The sequence below is a fragment of the Coregonus clupeaformis genome, chromosome 40 (genome assembly GCF_020615455.1).
Source record: "Coregonus clupeaformis isolate EN_2021a chromosome 40, ASM2061545v1, whole genome shotgun sequence".
NCBI lineage: Eukaryota > Metazoa > Chordata > Actinopteri > Salmoniformes > Salmonidae > Coregonus > Coregonus clupeaformis.
The window spans coordinates 9,611,710-9,634,848 of record NC_059231.1 but is presented as its reverse complement, the minus strand read 5'-3'; the positions used below and the strand labels follow the sequence as shown (position 1 = coordinate 9,634,848).

General features: G+C 43.0%; 1 pseudogene; it reads right to left on the bottom strand.

The window, feature by feature from the left end:
* Window positions 1-17,609: 17,609 nt before the first annotated feature.
* On the bottom strand, window positions 17,610-18,799 carry LOC121555185 (annotated as a pseudogene).
* Window positions 18,800-23,139: the final 4,340 nt, after the last annotated feature.

Here is a 23,139-nt window from a genome sequence, read left to right as displayed (position 1 = left end):
CACCAAGCATTAGGCAGAGACCATGTGTTTTGGTAGATACACCAAGCATTAGGCAGAGACCATGTGTTTTGGTAGATACACCAAGCATTAGGCAGAGACCATGTGTTTTGGTAGATACACCAAGCATTAGGCCGAGACCATGTGTTTTGGTAGATACACCAAGCATTAGGCAGAGACCATGTGTTTTGGTAGATACACCAAGCATTAGGCCGAGACCATGTGTTTTGGTAGATACACCAAGCATTAGGCAGAGACCATGTGTTTTGGTAGATACACCAAGCATTAGGCAGAGACCATGTGTTTTGGTAGATACACCAAGCATTAGGCCGAGACCATGTGTTTTGGTAGATACACCAAGCATTAGGCAGAGACCATGTGTTTTGGTAGATACACCAAGCATTAGGCCGAGACCATGTGTTTTGGTAGATACACCAAGCATTAGGCAGAGACCATGTGTTTTGGTAGATACACCAAGCATTAGGCCGAGACCATGTGTTTTGGTAGATACACCAAGCATTAGGCCGAGACCATGTGTTTTGGTAGATACACCAAGCATTAGGCCGAGACCATGTGTTTTGGTAGATACACCAAGCATTAGGCCGAGACCATGTGTTTTGGTAGATACACCAAGCATTAGGCCGAGACCATGTGTTTTGGTAGATACACCAAGCATTAGGCAGAGACCATGTGTTTTGGTAGATACACCAAGCATTAGGCCGAGACCATGTGTTTTGGTAGATACACCAAGCATTAGGCCGAGACCATGTGTTTTGGTAGATACACCAAGCATTAGGCAGAGACCATGTGTTTTGGTAGATACACCAAGCATTAGGCAGAGACCATGTGTTTTGGTAGATACACCAAGCATTAGGCAGAGACCATGTGTTTTGGTAGATACACCAAGCATTAGGCCGAGACCATGTGTTTTGGTAGATACACCAAGCATTAGGCCGAGACCATGTGTTTTGGTAGATACACCAAGCATTAGGCAGAGACCATGTGTTTTGGTAGATACACCAAGCATTAGGCCGAGACCATGTGTTTTGGTAGATACACCAAGCATTAGGCCGAGACCATGTGTTTTGGTAGATACACCAAGCATTAGGCCGAGACCATGTGTTTTGGTAGATACACCAAGCATTAGGCAGAGACCATGTGTTTTGGTAGATACACCAAGCATTAGGCCGAGACCATGTGTTTTGGTAGATACACCAAGCATTAGGCAGAGACCATGTGTTTTGGTAGATACACCAAGCATTAGGCAGAGACCATGTGTTTTGGTAGATACACCAAGCATTAGGCCGAGACCATGTGTTTTGGTAGATACACCAAGCATTAGGCCGAGACCATGTGTTTTGGTAGATACACCAAGCATTAGGCCGAGACCATGTGTTTTGGTAGATACACCAAGCATTAGGCAGAGACCATGTGTTTTGGTAGATACACCAAGCATTAGGCCGAGACCATGTGTTTTGGTAGATACACCAAGCATTAGGCCGAGACCATGTGTTTTGGTAGATACACCAAGCATTAGGCAGAGACCATGTGTTTTGGTAGATACACCAAGCATTAGGCCGAGACCATGTGTTTTGGTAGATACACCAAGCATTAGGCCGAGACCATGTGTTTTGGTAGATACACCAAGCATTAGGCCGAGACCATGTGTTTTGGTAGATACACCAAGCATTAGGCCGAGACCATGTGTTTTGGTAGATACACCAAGCATTAGGCCGAGACCATGTGTTTTGGTAGATACACCAAGCATTAGGCAGAGACCATGTGTTTTGGTAGATACACCAAGCATTAGGCAGAGACCATGTGTTTTGGTAGATACACCAAGCATTAGGCTGAGACCATGTGTTTTGGTAGATACACCAAGCATTAGGCTGAGACAATGTGTTTTGGTAGATACACCAAGCATTAGGCCGAGACCATGTGTTTTGGTAGATACACCAAGCATTAGGCAGAGACCATGTGTTTTGGTAGATACACCAAGCATTAGGCAGAGACCATGTGTTTTGGTAGATACACCAAGCATTAGGCAGAGACCATGTGTTTTGGTAGATACACCAAGCATTAGGCCGAGACCATGTGTTTTGGTAGATACACCAAGCATTAGGCAGAGACCATGTGTTTTGGTAGATACACCAAGCATTAGGCCGAGACCATGTGTTTTGGTAGATACACCAAGCATTAGGCCGAGACCATGTGTTTTGGTAGATACACCAAGCATTAGGCAGAGACCATGTGTTTTGGTAGATACACCAAGCATTAGGCCGAGACCATGTGTTTTGGTAGATACACCAAGCATTAGGCCGAGACCATGTGTTTTGGTAGATACACCAAGCATTAGGCAGAGACCATGTGTTTTGGTAGATACACCAAGCATTAGGCAGAGACCATGTGTTTTGGTAGATACACCAAGCATTAGGCCGAGACCATGTGTTTTGGTAGATACACCAAGCATTAGGCAGAGACCATGTGTTTTGGTAGATACACCAAGCATTAGGCCGAGACCATGTGTTTTGGTAGATACACCAAGCATTAGGCAGAGACCATGTGTTTTGGTAGATACACCAAGCATTAGGCAGAGACCATGTGTTTTGGTAGATACACCAAGCATTAGGCAGAGACCATGTGTTTTGGTAGATACACCAAGCATTAGGCCGAGACCATGTGTTTTGGTAGATACACCAAGCATTAGGCCGAGACCATGTGTTTTGGTAGATACACCAAGCATTAGGCCGAGACCATGTGTTTTGGTAGATACACCAAGCATTAGGCCGAGACCATGTGTTTTGGTAGATACACCAAGCATTAGGCAGAGACCATGTGTTTTGGTAGATACACCAAGCATTAGGCAGAGACCATGTGTTTTGGTAGATACACCAAGCATTAGGCAGAGACCATGTGTTTTGGTAGATACACCAAGCATTAGGCAGAGACCATGTGTTTTGGTAGATACACCAAGCATTAGGCAGAGACCATGTGTTTTGGTAGATACACCAAGCATTAGGCAGAGACCATGTGTTTTGGTAGATACACCAAGCATTAGGCAGAGACCATGTGTTTTGGTAGATACACCAAGCATTAGGCAGAGACCATGTGTTTTGGTAGATACACCAAGCATTAGGCCGAGACCATGTGTTTTGGTAGATACACCAAGCATTAGGCAGAGACCATGTGTTTTGGTAGATACACCAAGCATTAGGCCGAGACCATGTGTTTTGGTAGATACACCAAGCATTAGGCCGAGACCATGTGTTTTGGTAGATACACCAAGCATTAGGCCGAGACCATGTGTTTTGGTAGATACACCAAGCATTAGGCCGAGACCATGTGTTTTGGTAGATACACCAAGCATTAGGCCGAGACCATGTGTTTTGGTAGATACACCAAGCATTAGGCCGAGACCATGTGTTTTGGTAGATACACCAAGCATTAGGCAGAGACCATGTGTTTTGGTAGATACACCAAGCATTAGGCCGAGACCATGTGTTTTGGTAGATACACCAAGCATTAGGCCGAGGCCATGTGTTTTGGTAGATACACCAAGCATTAGGCAGAGACCATGTGTTTTGGTAGATACACCAAGCATTAGGCCGAGACCATGTGTTTTGGTAGATACACCAAGCATTAGGCAGAGACCATGTGTTTTGGTAGATACACCAAGCATTAGGCAGAGACCATGTGTTTTGGTAGATACACCAAGCATTAGGCAGAGACCATGTGTTTTGGTAGATACACCAAGCATTAGGCCGAGACCATGTGTTTTGGTAGATACACCAAGCATTAGGCAGAGACCATGTGTTTTGGTAGATACACCAAGCATTAGGCCGAGACCATGTGTTTTGGTAGATACACCAAGCATTAGGCCGAGACCATGTGTTTTGGTAGATACACCAAGCATTAGGCAGAGACCATGTGTTTTGGTAGATACACCAAGCATTAGGCAGAGACCATGTGTTTTGGTAGATACACCAAGCATTAGGCAGAGACCATGTGTTTTGGTAGATACACCAAGCATTAGGCCGAGACCATGTGTTTTGGTAGATACACCAAGCATTAGGCAGAGACCATGTGTTTTGGTAGATACACCAAGCATTAGGCCGAGACCATGTGTTTTGGTAGATACACCAAGCATTAGGCCGAGACCATGTGTTTTGGTAGATACACCAAGCATTAGGCCGAGACCATGTGTTTTGGTAGATACACCAAGCATTAGGCAGAGACCATGTGTTTTGGTAGATACACCAAGCATTAGGCAGAGACCATGTGTTTTGGTAGATACACCAAGCATTAGGCAGAGACCATGTGTTTTGGTAGATACACCAAGCATTAGGCAGAGACCATGTGTTTTGGTAGATACACCAAGCATTAGGCAGAGACCATGTGTTTTGGTAGATACACCAAGCATTAGGCAGAGACCATGTGTTTTGGTAGATACACCAAGCATTAGGCAGAGACCATGTGTTTTGGTAGATACACCAAGCATTAGGCAGAGACCATGTGTTTTGGTAGATACACCAAGCATTAGGCCGAGACCATGTGTTTTGGTAGATACACCAAGCATTAGGCCGAGACCATGTGTTTTGGTAGATACACCAAGCATTAGGCCGAGACCATGTGTTTTGGTAGATACACCAAGCATTAGGCCGAGACCATGTGTTTTGGTAGATACACCAAGCATTAGGCCGAGACCATGTGTTTTGGTAGATACACCAAGCATTAGGCAGAGACCATGTGTTTTGGTAGATACACCAAGCATTAGGCAGAGACCATGTGTTTTGGTAGATACACCAAGCATTAGGCAGAGACCATGTGTTTTGGTAGATACACCAAGCATTAGGCAGAGACCATGTGTTTTGGTAGATACACCAAGCATTAGGCAGAGACCATGTGTTTTGGTAGATACACCAAGCATTAGGCAGAGACCATGTGTTTTGGTAGATACACCAAGCATTAGGCAGAGACCATGTGTTTTGGTAGATACACCAAGCATTAGGCAGAGACCATGTGTTTTGGTAGATACACCAAGCATTAGGCCGAGACCATGTGTTTTGGTAGATACACCAAGCATTAGGCCGAGACCATGTGTTTTGGTAGATACACCAAGCATTAGGCCGAGACCATGTGTTTTGGTAGATACACCAAGCATTAGGCCGAGACCATGTGTTTTGGTAGATACACCAAGCATTAGGCCGAGACCATGTGTTTTGGTAGATACACCAAGCATTAGGCCGAGACCATGTGTTTTGGTAGATACACCAAGCATTAGGCAGAGACCATGTGTTTTGGTAGATACACCAAGCATTAGGCCGAGACCATGTGTTTTGGTAGATACACCAAGCATTAGGCAGAGACCATGTGTTTTGGTAGATACACCAAGCATTAGGCAGAGACCATGTGTTTTGGTAGATACACCAAGCATTAGGCAGAGACCATGTGTTTTGGTAGATACACCAAGCATTAGGCAGAGACCATGTGTTTTGGTAGATACACCAAGCATTAGGCAGAGACCATGTGTTTTGGTAGATACACCAAGCATTAGGCCGAGACCATGTGTTTTGGTAGATACACCAAGCATTAGGCAGAGACCATGTGTTTTGGTAGATACACCAAGCATTAGGCAGAGACCATGTGTTTTGGTAGATACACCAAGCATTAGGCAGAGACCATGTGTTTTGGTAGATACACCAAGCATTAGGCAGAGACCATGTGTTTTGGTAGATACACCAAGCATTAGGCAGAGACCATGTGTTTTGGTAGATACACCAAGCATTAGGCAGAGACCATGTGTTTTGGTAGATACACCAAGCATTAGGCAGAGACCATGTGTTTTGGTAGATACACCAAGCATTAGGCAGAGACCATGTGTTTTGGTAGATACACCAAGCATTAGGCAGAGACCATGTGTTTTGGTAGATACACCAAGCATTAGGCAGAGACCATGTGTTTTGGTAGATACACCAAGCATTAGGCCGAGACCATGTGTTTTGGTAGATACACCAAGCATTAGGCAGAGACCATGTGTTTTGGTAGATACACCAAGCATTAGGCCGAGACCATGTGTTTTGGTAGATACACCAAGCATTAGGCCGAGACCATGTGTTTTGGTAGATACACCAAGCATTAGGCTGAGACCATGTGTTTTGGTAGATACACCAAGCATTAGGCCGAGACCATGTGTTTTGGTAGATACACCAAGCATTAGGCAGAGACCATGTGTTTTGGTAGATACACCAAGCATTAGGCAGAGACCATGTGTTTTGGTAGATACACCAAGCATTAGGCCGAGACCATGTGTTTTGGTAGATACACCAAGCATTAGGCCGAGACCATGTGTTTTGGTAGATACACCAAGCATTAGGCAGAGACCATGTGTTTTGGTAGATACACCAAGCATTAGGCAGAGACCATGTGTTTTGGTAGATACACCAAGCATTAGGCAGAGACCATGTGTTTTGGTAGATACACCAAGCATTAGGCCGAGACCATGTGTTTTGGTAGATACACCAAGCATTAGGCAGAGACCATGTGTTTTGGTAGATACACCAAGCATTAGGCCGAGACCATGTGTTTTGGTAGATACACCAAGCATTAGGCCGAGACCATGTGTTTTGGTAGATACACCAAGCATTAGGCAGAGACCATGTGTTTTGGTAGATACACCAAGCATTAGGCAGAGACCATGTGTTTTGGTAGATACACCAAGCATTAGGCAGAGACCATGTGTTTTGGTAGATACACCAAGCATTAGGCAGAGACCATGTGTTTTGGTAGATACACCAAGCATTAGGCAGAGACCATGTGTTTTGGTAGATACACCAAGCATTAGGCAGAGACCATGTGTTTTGGTAGATACACCAAGCATTAGGCAGAGACCATGTGTTTTGGTAGATACACCAAGCATTAGGCAGAGACCATGTGTTTTGGTAGATACACCAAGCATTAGGCAGAGACCATGTGTTTTGGTAGATACACCAAGCATTAGGCAGAGACCATGTGTTTTGGTAGATACACCAAGCATTAGGCCGAGACCATGTGTTTTGGTAGATACACCAAGCATTAGGCCGAGACCATGTGTTTTGGTAGATACACCAAGCATTAGGCCGAGACCATGTGTTTTGGTAGATACACCAAGCATTAGGCAGAGACCATGTGTTTTGGTAGATACACCAAGCATTAGGCCGAGACCATGTGTTTTGGTAGATACACCAAGCATTAGGCCGAGACCATGTGTTTTGGTAGATACACCAAGCATTAGGCAGAGACCATGTGTTTTGGTAGATACACCAAGCATTAGGCCGAGACCATGTGTTTTGGTAGATACACCAAGCATTAGGCAGAGACCATGTGTTTTGGTAGATACACCAAGCATTAGGCAGAGACCATGTGTTTTGGTAGATACACCAAGCATTAGGCAGAGACCATGTGTTTTGGTAGATACACCAAGCATTAGGCAGAGACCATGTGTTTTGGTAGATACACCAAGCATTAGGCAGAGACCATGTGTTTTGGTAGATACACCAAGCATTAGGCCGAGACCATGTGTTTTGGTAGATACACCAAGCATTAGGCAGAGACCATGTGTTTTGGTAGATACACCAAGCATTAGGCAGAGACCATGTGTTTTGGTAGATACACCAAGCATTAGGCCGAGACCATGTGTTTTGGTAGATACACCAAGCATTAGGCAGAGACCATGTGTTTTGGTAGATACACCAAGCATTAGGCCGAGACCATGTGTTTTGGTAGATACACCAAGCATTAGGCCGAGACCATGTGTTTTGGTAGATACACCAAGCATTAGGCAGAGACCATGTGTTTTGGTAGATACACCAAGCATTAGGCAGAGACCATGTGTTTTGGTAGATACACCAAGCATTAGGCCGAGACCATGTGTTTTGGTAGATACACCAAGCATTAGGCAGAGACCATGTGTTTTGGTAGATACACCAAGCATTAGGCCGAGACCATGTGTTTTGGTAGATACACCAAGCATTAGGCAGAGACCATGTGTTTTGGTAGATACACCAAGCATTAGGCCGAGACCATGTGTTTTGGTAGATACACCAAGCATTAGGCCGAGACCATGTGTTTTGGTAGATACACCAAGCATTAGGCCGAGACCATGTGTTTTGGTAGATACACCAAGCATTAGGCAGAGACCATGTGTTTTGGTAGATACACCAAGCATTAGGCCGAGACCATGTGTTTTGGTAGATACACCAAGCATTAGGCCGAGACCATGTGTTTTGGTAGATACACCAAGCATTAGGCCGAGACCATGTGTTTTGGTAGATACACCAAGCATTAGGCAGAGACCATGTGTTTTGGTAGATACACCAAGCATTAGGCCGAGACCATGTGTTTTGGTAGATACACCAAGCATTAGGCCGAGACCATGTGTTTTGGTAGATACACCAAGCATTAGGCCGAGACCATGTGTTTTGGTAGATACACCAAGCATTAGGCAGAGACCATGTGTTTTGGTAGATACACCAAGCATTAGGCAGAGACCATGTGTTTTGGTAGATACACCAAGCATTAGGCAGAGACCATGTGTTTTGGTAGATACACCAAGCATTAGGCAGAGACCATGTGTTTTGGTAGATACACCAAGCATTAGGCAGAGACCATGTGTTTTGGTAGATACACCAAGCATTAGGCAGAGACCATGTGTTTTGGTAGATACACCAAGCATTAGGCAGAGACCATGTGTTTTGGTAGATACACCAAGCATTAGGCCGAGACCATGTGTTTTGGTAGATACACCAAGCATTAGGCCGAGACCATGTGTTTTGGTAGATACACCAAGCATTAGGCGAGACCATGTGTTTTGGTAGATACACCAAGCATTAGGCCGAGACCATGTGTTTTGGTAGATACACCAAGCATTAGGGCCAGAGACCATGTGTTTTGGTAGATACACCAAGCATTAGGCAGAGACCATGTGTTTTGGTAGATACACCAAGCATTAGGCCGAGACCATGTGTTTTGGTAGATACACCAAGCATTAGGCAGAGACCATGTGTTTTGGTAGATACACCAAGCATTAGGCCGAGACCATGTGTTTTGGTAGATACACCAAGCATTAGGCAGAGACCATGTGTTTTGGTAGATACACCAAGCATTAGGCAGAGACCATGTGTTTTGGTAGATACACCAAGCATTAGGCAGAGACCATGTGTTTTGGTAGATACACCAAGCATTAGGCCGAGACCATGTGTTTTGGTAGATACACCAAGCATTAGGCCGAGACCATGTGTTTTGGTAGATACACCAAGCATTAGGCAGAGACCATGTGTTTTGGTAGATACACCAAGCATTAGGCCGAGACCATGTGTTTTGGTAGATACACCAAGCATTAGGCCGAGACCATGTGTTTTGGTAGATACACCAAGCATTAGGCAGAGACCATGTGTTTTGGTAGATACACCAAGCATTAGGCCGAGACCATGTGTTTTGGTAGATACACCAAGCATTAGGCAGAGACCATGTGTTTTGGTAGATACACCAAGCATTAGGCCGAGACCATGTGTTTTGGTAGATACACCAAGCATTAGGCCGAGACCATGTGTTTTGGTAGATACACCAAGCATTAGGCCGAGACCATGTGTTTTGGTAGATACACCAAGCATTAGGCCGAGACCATGTGTTTTGGTAGATACACCAAGCATTAGGCAGAGACCATGTGTTTTGGTAGATACACCAAGCATTAGGCAGAGACCATGTGTTTTGGTAGATACACCAAGCATTAGGCAGAGACCATGTGTTTTGGTAGATACACCAAGCATTAGGCAGAGACCATGTGTTTTGGTAGATACACCAAGCATTAGGCAGAGACCATGTGTTTTGGTAGATACACCAAGCATTAGGCCGAGACCATGTGTTTTGGTAGATACACCAAGCATTAGGCCGAGACCATGTGTTTTGGTAGATACACCAAGCATTAGGCAGAGACCATGTGTTTTGGTAGATACACCAAGCATTAGGCCGAGACCATGTGTTTTGGTAGATACACCAAGCATTAGGCCGAGACCATGTGTTTTGGTAGATACACCAAGCATTAGGCCGAGACCATGTGTTTTGGTAGATACACCAAGCATTAGGCCGAGACCATGTGTTTTGGTAGATACACCAAGCATTAGGCCGAGACCATGTGTTTTGGTAGATACACCAAGCATTAGGCCGAGACCATGTGTTTTGGTAGATACACCAAGCATTAGGCCGAGACCATGTGTTTTGGTAGATACACCAAGCATTAGGCCGAGACCATGTGTTTTGGTAGATACACCAAGCATTAGGCAGAGACCATGTGTTTTGGTAGATACACCAAGCATTAGGCCGAGACCATGTGTTTTGGTAGATACACCAAGCATTAGGCAGAGACCATGTGTTTTGGTAGATACACCAAGCATTAGGCAGAGACCATGTGTTTTGGTAGATACACCAAGCATTAGGCAGAGACCATGTGTTTTGGTAGATACACCAAGCATTAGGCAGAGACCATGTGTTTTGGTAGATACACCAAGCATTAGGCAGAGACCATGTGTTTTGGTAGATACACCAAGCATTAGGCAGAGACCATGTGTTTTGGTAGATACACCAAGCATTAGGCAGAGACCATGTGTTTTGGTAGATACACCAAGCATTAGGCCGAGACCATGTGTTTTGGTAGATACACCAAGCATTAGGCCGAGACCATGTGTTTTGGTAGATACACCAAGCATTAGGCCGAGACCATGTGTTTTGGTAGATACACCAAGCATTAGGCCGAGACCATGTGTTTTGGTAGATACACCAAGCATTAGGCCGAGACCATGTGTTTTGGTAGATACACCAAGCATTAGGCAGAGACCATGTGTTTTGGTAGATACACCAAGCATTAGGCAGAGACCATGTGTTTTGGTAGATACACCAAGCATTAGGCCGAGACCATGTGTTTTGGTAGATACACCAAGCATTAGGCCGAGACCATGTGTTTTGGTAGATACACCAAGCATTAGGCCGAGACCATGTGTTTTGGTAGATACACCAAGCATTAGGCCGAGACCATGTGTTTTGGTAGATACACCAAGCATTAGGCCGAGACCATGTGTTTTGGTAGATACACCAAGCATTAGGCAGAGACCATGTGTTTTGGTAGATACACCAAGCATTAGGCCGAGACCATGTGTTTTGGTAGATACACCAAGCATTAGGCAGAGACCATGTGTTTTGGTAGATACACCAAGCATTAGGCAGAGACCATGTGTTTTGGTAGATACACCAAGCATTAGGCGAGACCATGTGTTTTGGTAGATACACCAAGCATTAGGCAGAGACCATGTGTTTTGGTAGATACACCAAGCATTAGGCCGAGACCATGTGTTTTGGTAGATACACCAAGCATTAGGCCGAGACCATGTGTTTTGGTAGATACACCAAGCATTAGGCCGAGACCATGTGTTTTGGTAGATACACCAAGCATTAGGCAGAGACCATGTGTTTTGGTAGATACACCAAGCATTAGGCCGAGACCATGTGTTTTGGTAGATACACCAAGCATTAGGCCGAGACCATGTGTTTTGGTAGATACACCAAGCATTAGGCAGAGACCATGTGTTTTGGTAGATACACCAAGCATTAGGCCGAGACCATGTGTTTTGGTAGATACACCAAGCATTAGGCCGAGACCATGTGTTTTGGTAGATACACCAAGCATTAGGCCGAGACCATGTGTTTTGGTAGATACACCAAGCATTAGGCAGAGACCATGTGTTTTGGTAGATACACCAAGCATTAGGCAGAGACCATGTGTTTTGGTAGATACACCAAGCATTAGGCAGAGACCATGTGTTTTGGTAGATACACCAAGCATTAGGCAGAGACCATGTGTTTTGGTAGATACACCAAGCATTAGGCAGAGACCATGTGTTTTGGTAGATACACCAAGCATTAGGCAGAGACCATGTGTTTTGGTAGATACACCAAGCATTAGGCCGAGACCATGTGTTTTGGTAGATACACCAAGCATTAGGCCGAGACCATGTGTTTTGGTAGATACACCAAGCATTAGGCAGAGACCATGTGTTTTGGTAGATACACCAAGCATTAGGCCGAGACCATGTGTTTTGGTAGATACACCAAGCATTAGGCCGAGACCATGTGTTTTGGTAGATACACCAAGCATTAGGCAGAGACCATGTGTTTTGGTAGATACACCAAGCATTAGGCCGAGACCATGTGTTTTGGTAGATACACCAAGCATTAGGCCGAGACCATGTGTTTTGGTAGATACACCAAGCATTAGGCCGAGACCATGTGTTTTGGTAGATACACCAAGCATTAGGCCGAGACCATGTGTTTTGGTAGATACACCAAGCATTAGGCCGAGACCATGTGTTTTGGTAGATACACCAAGCATTAGGCAGAGACCATGTGTTTTGGTAGATACACCAAGCATTAGGCCGAGACCATGTGTTTTGGTAGATACACCAAGCATTAGGCCGAGACCATGTGTTTTGGTAGATACACCAAGCATTAGGCCGAGACCATGTGTTTTGGTAGATACACCAAGCATTAGGCAGAGACCATGTGTTTTGGTAGATACACCAAGCATTAGGCCGAGACCATGTGTTTTGGTAGATACACCAAGCATTAGGCCGAGACCATGTGTTTTGGTAGATACACCAAGCATTAGGCCGAGACCATGTGTTTTGGTAGATACACCAAGCATTAGGCCGAGACCATGTGTTTTGGTAGATACACCAAGCATTAGGCCGAGACCATGTGTTTTGGTAGATACACCAAGCATTAGGCAGAGACCATGTGTTTTGGTAGATACACCAAGCATTAGGCCGAGACCATGTGTTTTGGTAGATACACCAAGCATTAGGCAGAGACCATGTGTTTTGGTAGATACACCAAGCATTAGGCAGAGACCATGTGTTTTGGTAGATACACCAAGCATTAGGCAGAGACCATGTGTTTTGGTAGATACACCAAGCATTAGGCCGAGACCATGTGTTTTGGTAGATACACCAAGCATTAGGCAGAGACCATGTGTTTTGGTAGATACACCAAGCATTAGGCAGAGACCATGTGTTTTGGTAGATACACCAAGCATTAGGCAGAGACCATGTGTTTTGGTAGATACACCAAGCATTAGGCAGAGACCATGTGTTTTGGTAGATACACCAAGCATTAGGCAGAGACCATGTGTTTTGGTAGATACACCAAGCATTAGGCCGAGACCATGTGTTTTGGTAGATACACCAAGCATTAGGCAGAGACCATGTGTTTTGGTAGATACACCAAGCATTAGGCCGAGACCATGTGTTTTGGTAGATACACCAAGCATTAGGCCAGAGACCATGTGTTTTGGTAGATACACCAAGCATTAGGCCGAGACCATGTGTTTTGGTAGATACACCAAGCATTAGGCCGAGACCATGTGTTTTGGTAGATACACCAAGCATTAGGCCGAGACCATGTGTTTTGGTAGATACACCAAGCATTAGGCCGAGACCATGTGTTTTGGTAGATACACCAAGCATTAGGCAGAGACCATGTGTTTTGGTAGATACACCAAGCATTAGGCCGAGACCATGTGTTTTGGTAGATACACCAAGCATTAGGCAGAGACCATGTGTTTTGGTAGATACACCAAGCATTAGGCAGAGACCATGTGTTTTGGTAGATACACCAAGCATTAGGCAGAGACCATGTGTTTTGGTAGATACACCAAGCATTAGGCCGAGACCATGTGTTTTGGTAGATACACCAAGCATTAGGCAGAGACCATGTGTTTTGGTAGATACACCAAGCATTAGGCAGAGACCATGTGTTTTGGTAGATACACCAAGCATTAGGCAGAGACCATGTGTTTTGGTAGATACACCAAGCATTAGGCAGAGACCATGTGTTTTGGTAGATACACCAAGCATTAGGCCGAGACCATGTGTTTTGGTAGATACACCAAGCATTAGGCCGAGACCATGTGTTTTGGTAGATACACCAAGCATTAGGCCGAGACCATGTGTTTTGGTAGATACACCAAGCATTAGGCCGAGACCATGTGTTTTGGTAGATACACCAAGCATTAGGCCGAGACCATGTGTTTTGGTAGATACACCAAGCATTAGGCCGAGACCATGTGTTTTGGTAGATACACCAAGCATTAGGCCGAGACCATGTGTTTTGGTAGATACACCAAGCATTAGGCCGAGACCATGTGTTTTGGTAGATACACCAAGCATTAGGCCGAGACCATGTGTTTTGGTAGATACACCAAGCATTAGGCCGAGACCATGTGTTTTGGTAGATACACCAAGCATTAGGCAGAGACCATGTGTTTTGGTAGATACACCAAGCATTAGGCCGAGACCATGTGTTTTGGTAGATACACCAAGCATTAGGCAGAGACCATGTGTTTTGGTAGATACACCAAGCATTAGGCCGAGACCATGTGTTTTGGTAGATACACCAAGCATTAGGCCGAGACCATGTGTTTTGGTAGATACACCAAGCATTAGGCAGAGACCATGTGTTTTGGTAGATACACCAAGCATTAGGCGAGACCATGTGTTTTGGTAGATACACCAAGCATTAGGCCGAGACCATGTGTTTTGGTAGATACACCAAGCATTAGGCCGAGACCATGTGTTTTGGTAGATACACCAAGCATTAGGCCGAGACCATGTGTTTTGGTAGATACACCAAGCATTAGGCCGAGACCATGTGTTTTGGTAGATACACCAAGCATTAGGCAGAGACCATGTGTTTTGGTAGATACACCAAGCATTAGGCCGAGACCATGTGTTTTGGTAGATACACCAAGCATTAGGCAGAGACCATGTGTTTTGGTAGATACACCAAGCATTAGGCAGAGACCATGTGTTTTGGTAGATACACCAAGCATTAGGCCGAGACCATGTGTTTTGGTAGATACACCAAGCATTAGGCAGAGACCATGTGTTTTGGTAGATACACCAAGCATTAGGCCGAGACCATGTGTTTTGGTAGATACACCAAGCATTAGGCCGAGACCATGTGTTTTGGTAGATACACCAAGCATTAGGCAGAGACCATGTGTTTTGGTAGATACACCAAGCATTAGGCCGAGACCATGTGTTTTGGTAGATACACCAAGCATTAGGCAGAGACCATGTGTTTTGGTAGATACACCAAGCATTAGGCCGAGACCATGTGTTTTGGTAGATACACCAAGCATTAGGCCGAGACCATGTGTTTTGGTAGATACACCAAGCATTAGGCAGAGACCATGTGTTTTGGTAGATACACCAAGCATTAGGCAGAGACCATGTGTTTTGGTAGATACACCAAGCATTAGGCCGAGACCATGTGTTTTGGTAGATACACCAAGCATTAGGCAGAGACCATGTGTTTTGGTAGATACACCAAGCATTAGGCAGAGACCATGTGTTTTGGTAGATACACCAAGCATTAGGCAGAGACCATGTGTTTTGGTAGATACACCAAGCATTAGGCCGAGACCATGTGTTTTGGTAGATACACCAAGCATTAGGCAGAGACCATGTGTTTTGGTAGATACACCAAGCATTAGGCCGAGACCATGTGTTTTGGTAGATACACCAAGCATTAGGCCGAGACCATGTGTTTTGGTAGATACACCAAGCATTAGGCCGAGACCATGTGTTTTGGTAGATACACCAAGCATTAGGCCGAGACCATGTGTTTTGGTAGATACACCAAGCATTAGGCCGAGACCATGTGTTTTGGTAGATACACCAAGCGTTAGGCCGAGACCATGTGTTTTGGTAGATACACCAAGCATTAGGCCGAGACCATGTGTTTTGGTAGATACACCAAGCATTAGGCCGAGACCATGTGTTTTGGTAGATACACCAAGCATTAGGCAGAGACCATGTGTTTTGGTAGATACACCAAGCATTAGGCAGAGACCATGTGTTTTGGTAGATACACCAAGCATTAGGCAGAGACCATGTGTTTTGGTAGATACACCAAGCATTAGGCAGAGACCATGTGTTTTGGTAGATACACCAAGCATTAGGCAGAGACCATGTGTTTTGGTAGATACACCAAGCATTAGGCCGAGACCATGTGTTTTGGTAGATACACCAAGCATTAGGCCGAGACCATGTGTTTTGGTAGATACACCAAGCATTAGGCCGAGACCATGTGTTTTGGTAGATACACCAAGCATTAGGCCGAGACCATGTGTTTTGGTAGATACACCAAGCATTAGGCCGAGACCATGTGTTTTGGTAGATACACCAAGCATTAGGCCGAGACCATGTGTTTTGGTAGATACACCAAGCATTAGGCCGAGACCATGTGTTTTGGTAGATACACCAAGCATTAGGCCGAGACCATGTGTTTTGGTAGATACACCAAGCATTAGGCAGAGACCATGTGTTTTGGTAGATACACCAAGCATTAGGCCGAGACCATGTGTTTTGGTAGATACACCAAGCATTAGGCAGAGACCATGTGTTTTGGTAGATACACCAAGCATTAGGCCGAGACCATGTGTTTTGGTAGATACACCAAGCATTAGGCAGAGACCATGTGTTTTGGTAGATACACCAAGCATTAGGCCGAGACCATGTGTTTTGGTAGATACACCAAGCATTAGGCAGAGACCATGTGTTTTGGTAGATACACCAAGCATTAGGCAGAGACCATGTGTTTTGGTAGATACACCAAGCATTAGGCCGAGACCATGTGTTTTGGTAGATACACCAAGCATTAGGCAGAGACCATGTGTTTTGGTAGATACACCAAGCATTAGGCAGAGACCATGTGTTTTGGTAGATACACCAAGCATTAGGCAGAGACCATGTGTTTTGGTAGATACACCAAGCATTAGGCAGAGACCATGTGTTTTGGTAGATACACCAAGCATTAGGCAGAGACCATGTGTTTTGGTAGATACACCAAGCATTAGGCCGAGACCATGTGTTTTGGTAGATACACCAAGCATTAGGCAGAGACCATGTGTTTTGGTAGATACACCAAGCATTAGGCCGAGACCATGTGTTTTGGTAGATACACCAAGCATTAGGCCGAGACCATGTGTTTTGGTAGATACACCAAGCATTAGGCCGAGACCATGTGTTTTGGTAGATACACCAAGCATTAGGCCGAGACCATGTGTTTTGGTAGATACACCAAGCATTAGGCCGAGACCATGTGTTTTGGTAGATACACCAAGCATTAGGCAGAGACCATGTGTTTTGGTAGATACACCAAGCATTAGGCAGAGACCATGTGTTTTGGTAGATACACCAAGCATTAGGCAGAGACCATGTGTTTTGGTAGATACACCAAGCATTAGGCAGAGACCATGTGTTTTGGTAGATACACCAAGCATTAGGCCGAGACCATGTGTTTTGGTAGATACACCAAGCATTAGGCCGAGACCATGTGTTTTGGTAGATACACCAAGCATTAGGCAGAGACCATGTGTTTTGGTAGATACACCAAGCATTAGGCCGAGACCATGTGTTTTGGTAGATACACCAAGCATTAGGCCGAGACCATGTGTTTTGGTAGATACACCAAGCATTAGGCAGAGACCATGTGTTTTGGTAGATACACCAAGCATTAGGCAGAGACCATGTGTTTTGGAAGATACACCAAATGCAACATTTATATTGACAGATAATCACAGAAGGACAACTCAGAAAGACAGGTGGTGTTAAACAGAACCAAGGGATAGGACTGGACAACAGAACCAAGGGATAGGACTGGACAACAGAACCAAGGGATAGGACTGGACAACAGAACCAAGGGATAGGACTGGACAACAGAACCAAGGGATAGGACTGGACAACAGAACCAAGGGACAGGACTGGACAACAGAACCAAGGGATAGGACTGGACAACAGAACCAAGGGACAGGACTGGACAACAGAACCAAGGGATAGGACTGGACAACAGAACCAAGGGACAGGACTGGACAACAGAACCAAGGGATAGGACTGGACAACAGAACCAAGGGACAGGACTGGACAACAGAACCAAGGGATAGGAAGATGTTATGTGTTAGTCTTTTCAGCCTATATCCACTTCAAGCTCTCCTTTCTCCTCAGTGGTGGCGTCCTGGTACTGCTGGTACTCTGACACCAGGCCATTCATGTTGCTCTCAGCCTCAGTGAACTCCATCTCGTCCATGCCCCCCCTCCCCGGTGTACCAGTGCAGGAAGGCTTTACAGAACACGGCTGTGAACTGCTCAGAAATACTCCTGAACAGCTCCTGGATGGCAGTGCTGCGGGGATGTCGCAGACTCGCCACATCCAGGACAGTCCGTCGGCTCCGCTCCCTCTGTGTAGTGGCCTTGCAGCGTTGTTGTTACCAGGACCACTCTGCACTGTGAGCAGAAAAAATAAATGTTAGACATTTTCAATACATTCATTTGACAGTTTCCCCAATTCAGTTCAGGTGTATCTGTGTTGTGTGTAACCTGAGTGATTTGGCTACACATTGAATATATTTGACTGATGACATCCACGTGTCATCAACTTATTTGTATTTACAAACTTCACATACCAAAGACAAAGTTATCCAGTCTAAAGGTTTGTCCAAATGGTCCAGAGTGAACTGAATCCATGGTGCCTGGCTCCAGATCCACCAGAATTGCTCTGGGAACACATTTTTGCTCCTGTTTGGACACAAATGCCATATAATTAATGTAAAATAGTCCAACTAGAGAGCAAGCTAATGTTACAGAGTAAAATGTTGTGCATGTTGACCCACCAGTTGCCTCATTGTAGATGTATCCTCTCTTTCCTCACCACATCCAGAACAGAGTCCAAAAAAAGGTAGCTGTAATACTAATTGTATTAGTATAAAATAATATAATTTTCCAAATGTTGAGCATACAATATACAGTAGCACACTATACAGTACAATATACAGTAGCTCAGTATACAGTAGCTCAGTATACAGTACAATATACAGTAGCTCAGTATACAGAACAATATACAGTACCATATACAGTAGATCAGTATACAGTACAATATACAGTACAGTATACAGTACAGTATACAGTAGCTCAATATACAGTCCAATATACAGTAGTTCAGTATACAGTACAATATACAGTAGTTCAGTATGCAGGAAAATATACAGTAGTTCAGTATACAGTACAATATACAGTAGTTCAGTATACAGGACAATATACAGTAGTTCAGTATACAGTACAATAAACAGTAGCTCAGTATACAGTACAATATACAGTAGTTCAGTATACAGTACAATATACAGTAGCTCAGTATACAGTACAGTATACAGTACAATATACAGTAGCTCAGTATACAGAACAATATACAGTAGCTCAGTACACAGTACGAAATACAGTACAGTATACAGTAGATCAGTATACAGTACAATATACAGTAGCTCAGTATACAGTACAATATACAGTAGCTCAGTATACAGTACAATATACAGTCCAATATACAGTAGCTCAGTATACAGTACAATATACAGTACAGTATACAGTACAATATACAGTAGCTCAGTATACAGTACAATATACAGTAGCTCAGTATACAGTACAATATACAGTAGCTCAGTATACAGTACAATATACAGTAGCTCAGTATACAGAACAAAATACAGTAGCTCAGTATACAGTACAATATACAGTACAGTATACAGTACAGTATACAGTAGCTCAGTATACAGGACAATATACAGTAGCTCAGTATACAGTACAATATACAGTAGCTCAGTATAAAGTACAATATACAGTAGCTCAATATACAATACAATATACAGTAGCTCAGTATACAGAACAATATACAGTACAATATACAGTAGCTCAGTATACAGTAGAATATACAGTAGCTCAGTATACAATACAATATACAGTACAATATACAGTAGCTCAGTATACAGTACAATATACAGTAGCTCAGTATACAGTACAGTATACAGTACAATATACAGTACAGTATACAGTACAATATACAGTAGCTCAGTATACAGTACAATATACAGTAGCTCAGTTTACAGTACAATATACAGGACAATATACAGTACAATATAAAGTACAATATACAGTAGCTCAGTATACAGTACAATATACAGTACAGTATACAGTACCATATACAGTAGATCAGTATACAGTACAATATACAGTAGCTCAGTATACAGTACAATATACAGTAGCTCAGTATACTGAACAATATACAGTACAATATACAGTAGCTCAGTATATAGTACAATATACAGTAGCTCAGTATACAGAACAATATACAGTAGCTCAGTATACAGAACAATTTACAGTACAATATACAGTAGTTCAGTATACAGTAGCTCAGTATACAGTACAATATACAGTAGATCAGTATACAGTACAATATACAGTAGCTCAGTATACAGTACAATATACAGTAGATCAGTATACAGTACAATATACAGTAGCTCAGTATACAGTACAATATACAGTAGCTCAGTATACAGTAGCTCAGTATACAGTACAATATACAGTAGCTCAGTATACAGTACAATATACAGTAGCTCAGTATACAGAACAATATACAGTACAATATACAGTAGCTCAGTATACAGTACAATATACAGTAGCTCAGTATACAGAACAATATACAGTAGCTCAGTATACAGTGCAATATACAGTAGCTCAGTATACAGTACAATATACAGTAGCTCAGTATACAGTGCAATATACAGTAGCTTAGTATACAGTACAATATACAGTAGCTCAGTATACAGTACAATATACAGTAGCTTAGTATACAGTACAATATACAGTGCAATATACAGTAGCTCAGTATACAGTACAATATACAGTAGCTCAGTATACAGTAGCTCAGTATAAAGTACAATATACAGTAGCTCAGTATACAGTACAATATACAGTAGCTTAGTATGCAGTACAATTTACAGTAGCTCAATATACAGTACAATATACAGTAGCTCAGTATACAGAACAATATACAGTAGCTCAGTATACAGAACAATATACAGTACAATATACAGTAGTTCAGTATTTGTATTTATTTTACAGTCTTTTTTTGCTTTTCTTTATCAAGGGTGCCAATAATTTCAGTCCTTGGCTGGCGTGGTTACACGTGGTCTGCGGTTGTGAGGCCGGTTGGACGTACTGCCAAATTATCTAAAATTACATTGAAGGTGGCTTATGGTAGAGAGATTAACATTAAATTCAGGGATGTACATTTTTTTTTTGGGACAAATAAGCTTTTTGTACGTATGGAACATTTCTGAGATATTTTATTTCAGCTCATGAAATATGGGACCAACACTTTACATGTTGCGTTGATATTTTTGTTCAGTGTATTTCCATCGACTGGTATTTCCATCAATGAATAGGCAAAAACAATGGCTAACGGAATCCCTGGTTCTGAAAATGTTTTTGGTCCTTTGAAAGTTTTCCTGGAAGGTTTTATTAACGCTCTGAGAATGGAAATTAAAGTTTATTTTAGGTTTCTGAATAACCTCTTTAACTTTCACTGAATGTTTCAAGAAGACTTCTAATAACACTGCTATCTTATTTTGGTTGAACTGTTTTTAACTCCAAGCACAGATAGGACACATGGCAATTAATTTCCTTAGGCATTAATCATGCAAACACATGTATTTCTTATTGTGACACGGCATCAGTGAGATTCAAACCATAATCTTCTGTTTTCTATTCATGGGTTTGGTCCGCTGCGCCACCAGCATGGAGCTAACATGCCATGTTTTGTTTTTACACGAACAAAGCTGTTAATTTTAGTCTATTCAAACAGGCCCCATTTCAAAGGAAACAAGCACTCATTATGATCAGGTGTGGCCAATTAGTGGGCGCGGCCAACACACCTGAACACACTTAACAAGATGGAGGATAAGAGAGAGTTTTGTTGATGCTGAGAATGGAATGTATACATTTTTAAGTAACATTCTTAGAACGTTCTCTGAACCGTTGCTTAAAGTTTTTTTTATGGAATGTTTTCTTAACGTTCTCGGAACAATTTTAGAACATTACTTTGAATAGAACCATGAGGTAACCTGCAGGAAATGTTATGCTGAAGTACTGAAATTCCCACAGAAGAACATTGTTTCTTAACGTTCTCTGAACTATTTGAGAACATTCCCAATGTCAAACCAGTTGGACAACATTCATATGACATTACCAAAATTTTATTTAAATGTAACCATGTTTTAGGAAACAATCTATTAAAGTAATGAAATACTATGAAAATAATGTGTTTTTGACAAGTTCCTTAAATGTGCTGAGAATGTTCGAAAGCCAAGCATCTATCCTGCACCATTCCCAGAAAGTTGTGGGAAGGTTGTTTGCAAAATATCAATGGGACAACAATGCTCTCACCAACCTCTAAGAAATAAACATTTGATTCTCAGAACATTGTGTGGGCTGGGACACACACACACACACACACACACACACACACACACACACACACACACACACACACACACACACACACACACACACACACACACACACACACACACACACGTTATATTTGTAGGTTTTGCTGCTATAGAATGAGATTGCTAAAGTCCATAGTAATCCATGGGAATAATGAATAGACATAAATCTCTCTCGGCTCCAGTATCCTCAACAGTTTAAAGCTGTTAAACTCTGGCGCCCTCTGGTGGCTCTAAGCCACACCTATACCTTCAGGAAATACATTCAAACTATAAATCTGACAAGAGCATGGTTAGCACTGTTAGAATGGTAAGGACTGTGGGATTCTGATGCAGTTGTAAACATACAACGTGACTATTACAGAATCAGAGCAACAACAGGGAAAATGATCCTATTTTTACCCCTTATTTTTTGGGAGTGTTTTGGTTCCCCAATTGTCCCCATGTTAGGAAATAAGAGATTTGAAAGTCTAGGATTGAAATAAAATATGTCACCAATTACTGTTTTTGTTTTTTTAAAGTGCTTGTGCAATCTGCCATGCATTTTTGTTTTTGTCTTAGAATGATATACAGTTCAGAAAGTATTCACCTCCCTTTCCTTTTTCAAAATTTTGTCACTGGCCTACACACAATACCCCATAATGTCAAAGTGGAATTTTTGTTAATAAAGAAAATAAATAAATGAAAAGCTGAATTATCTTGAGTCTAAGTACTCAACCCCTTTG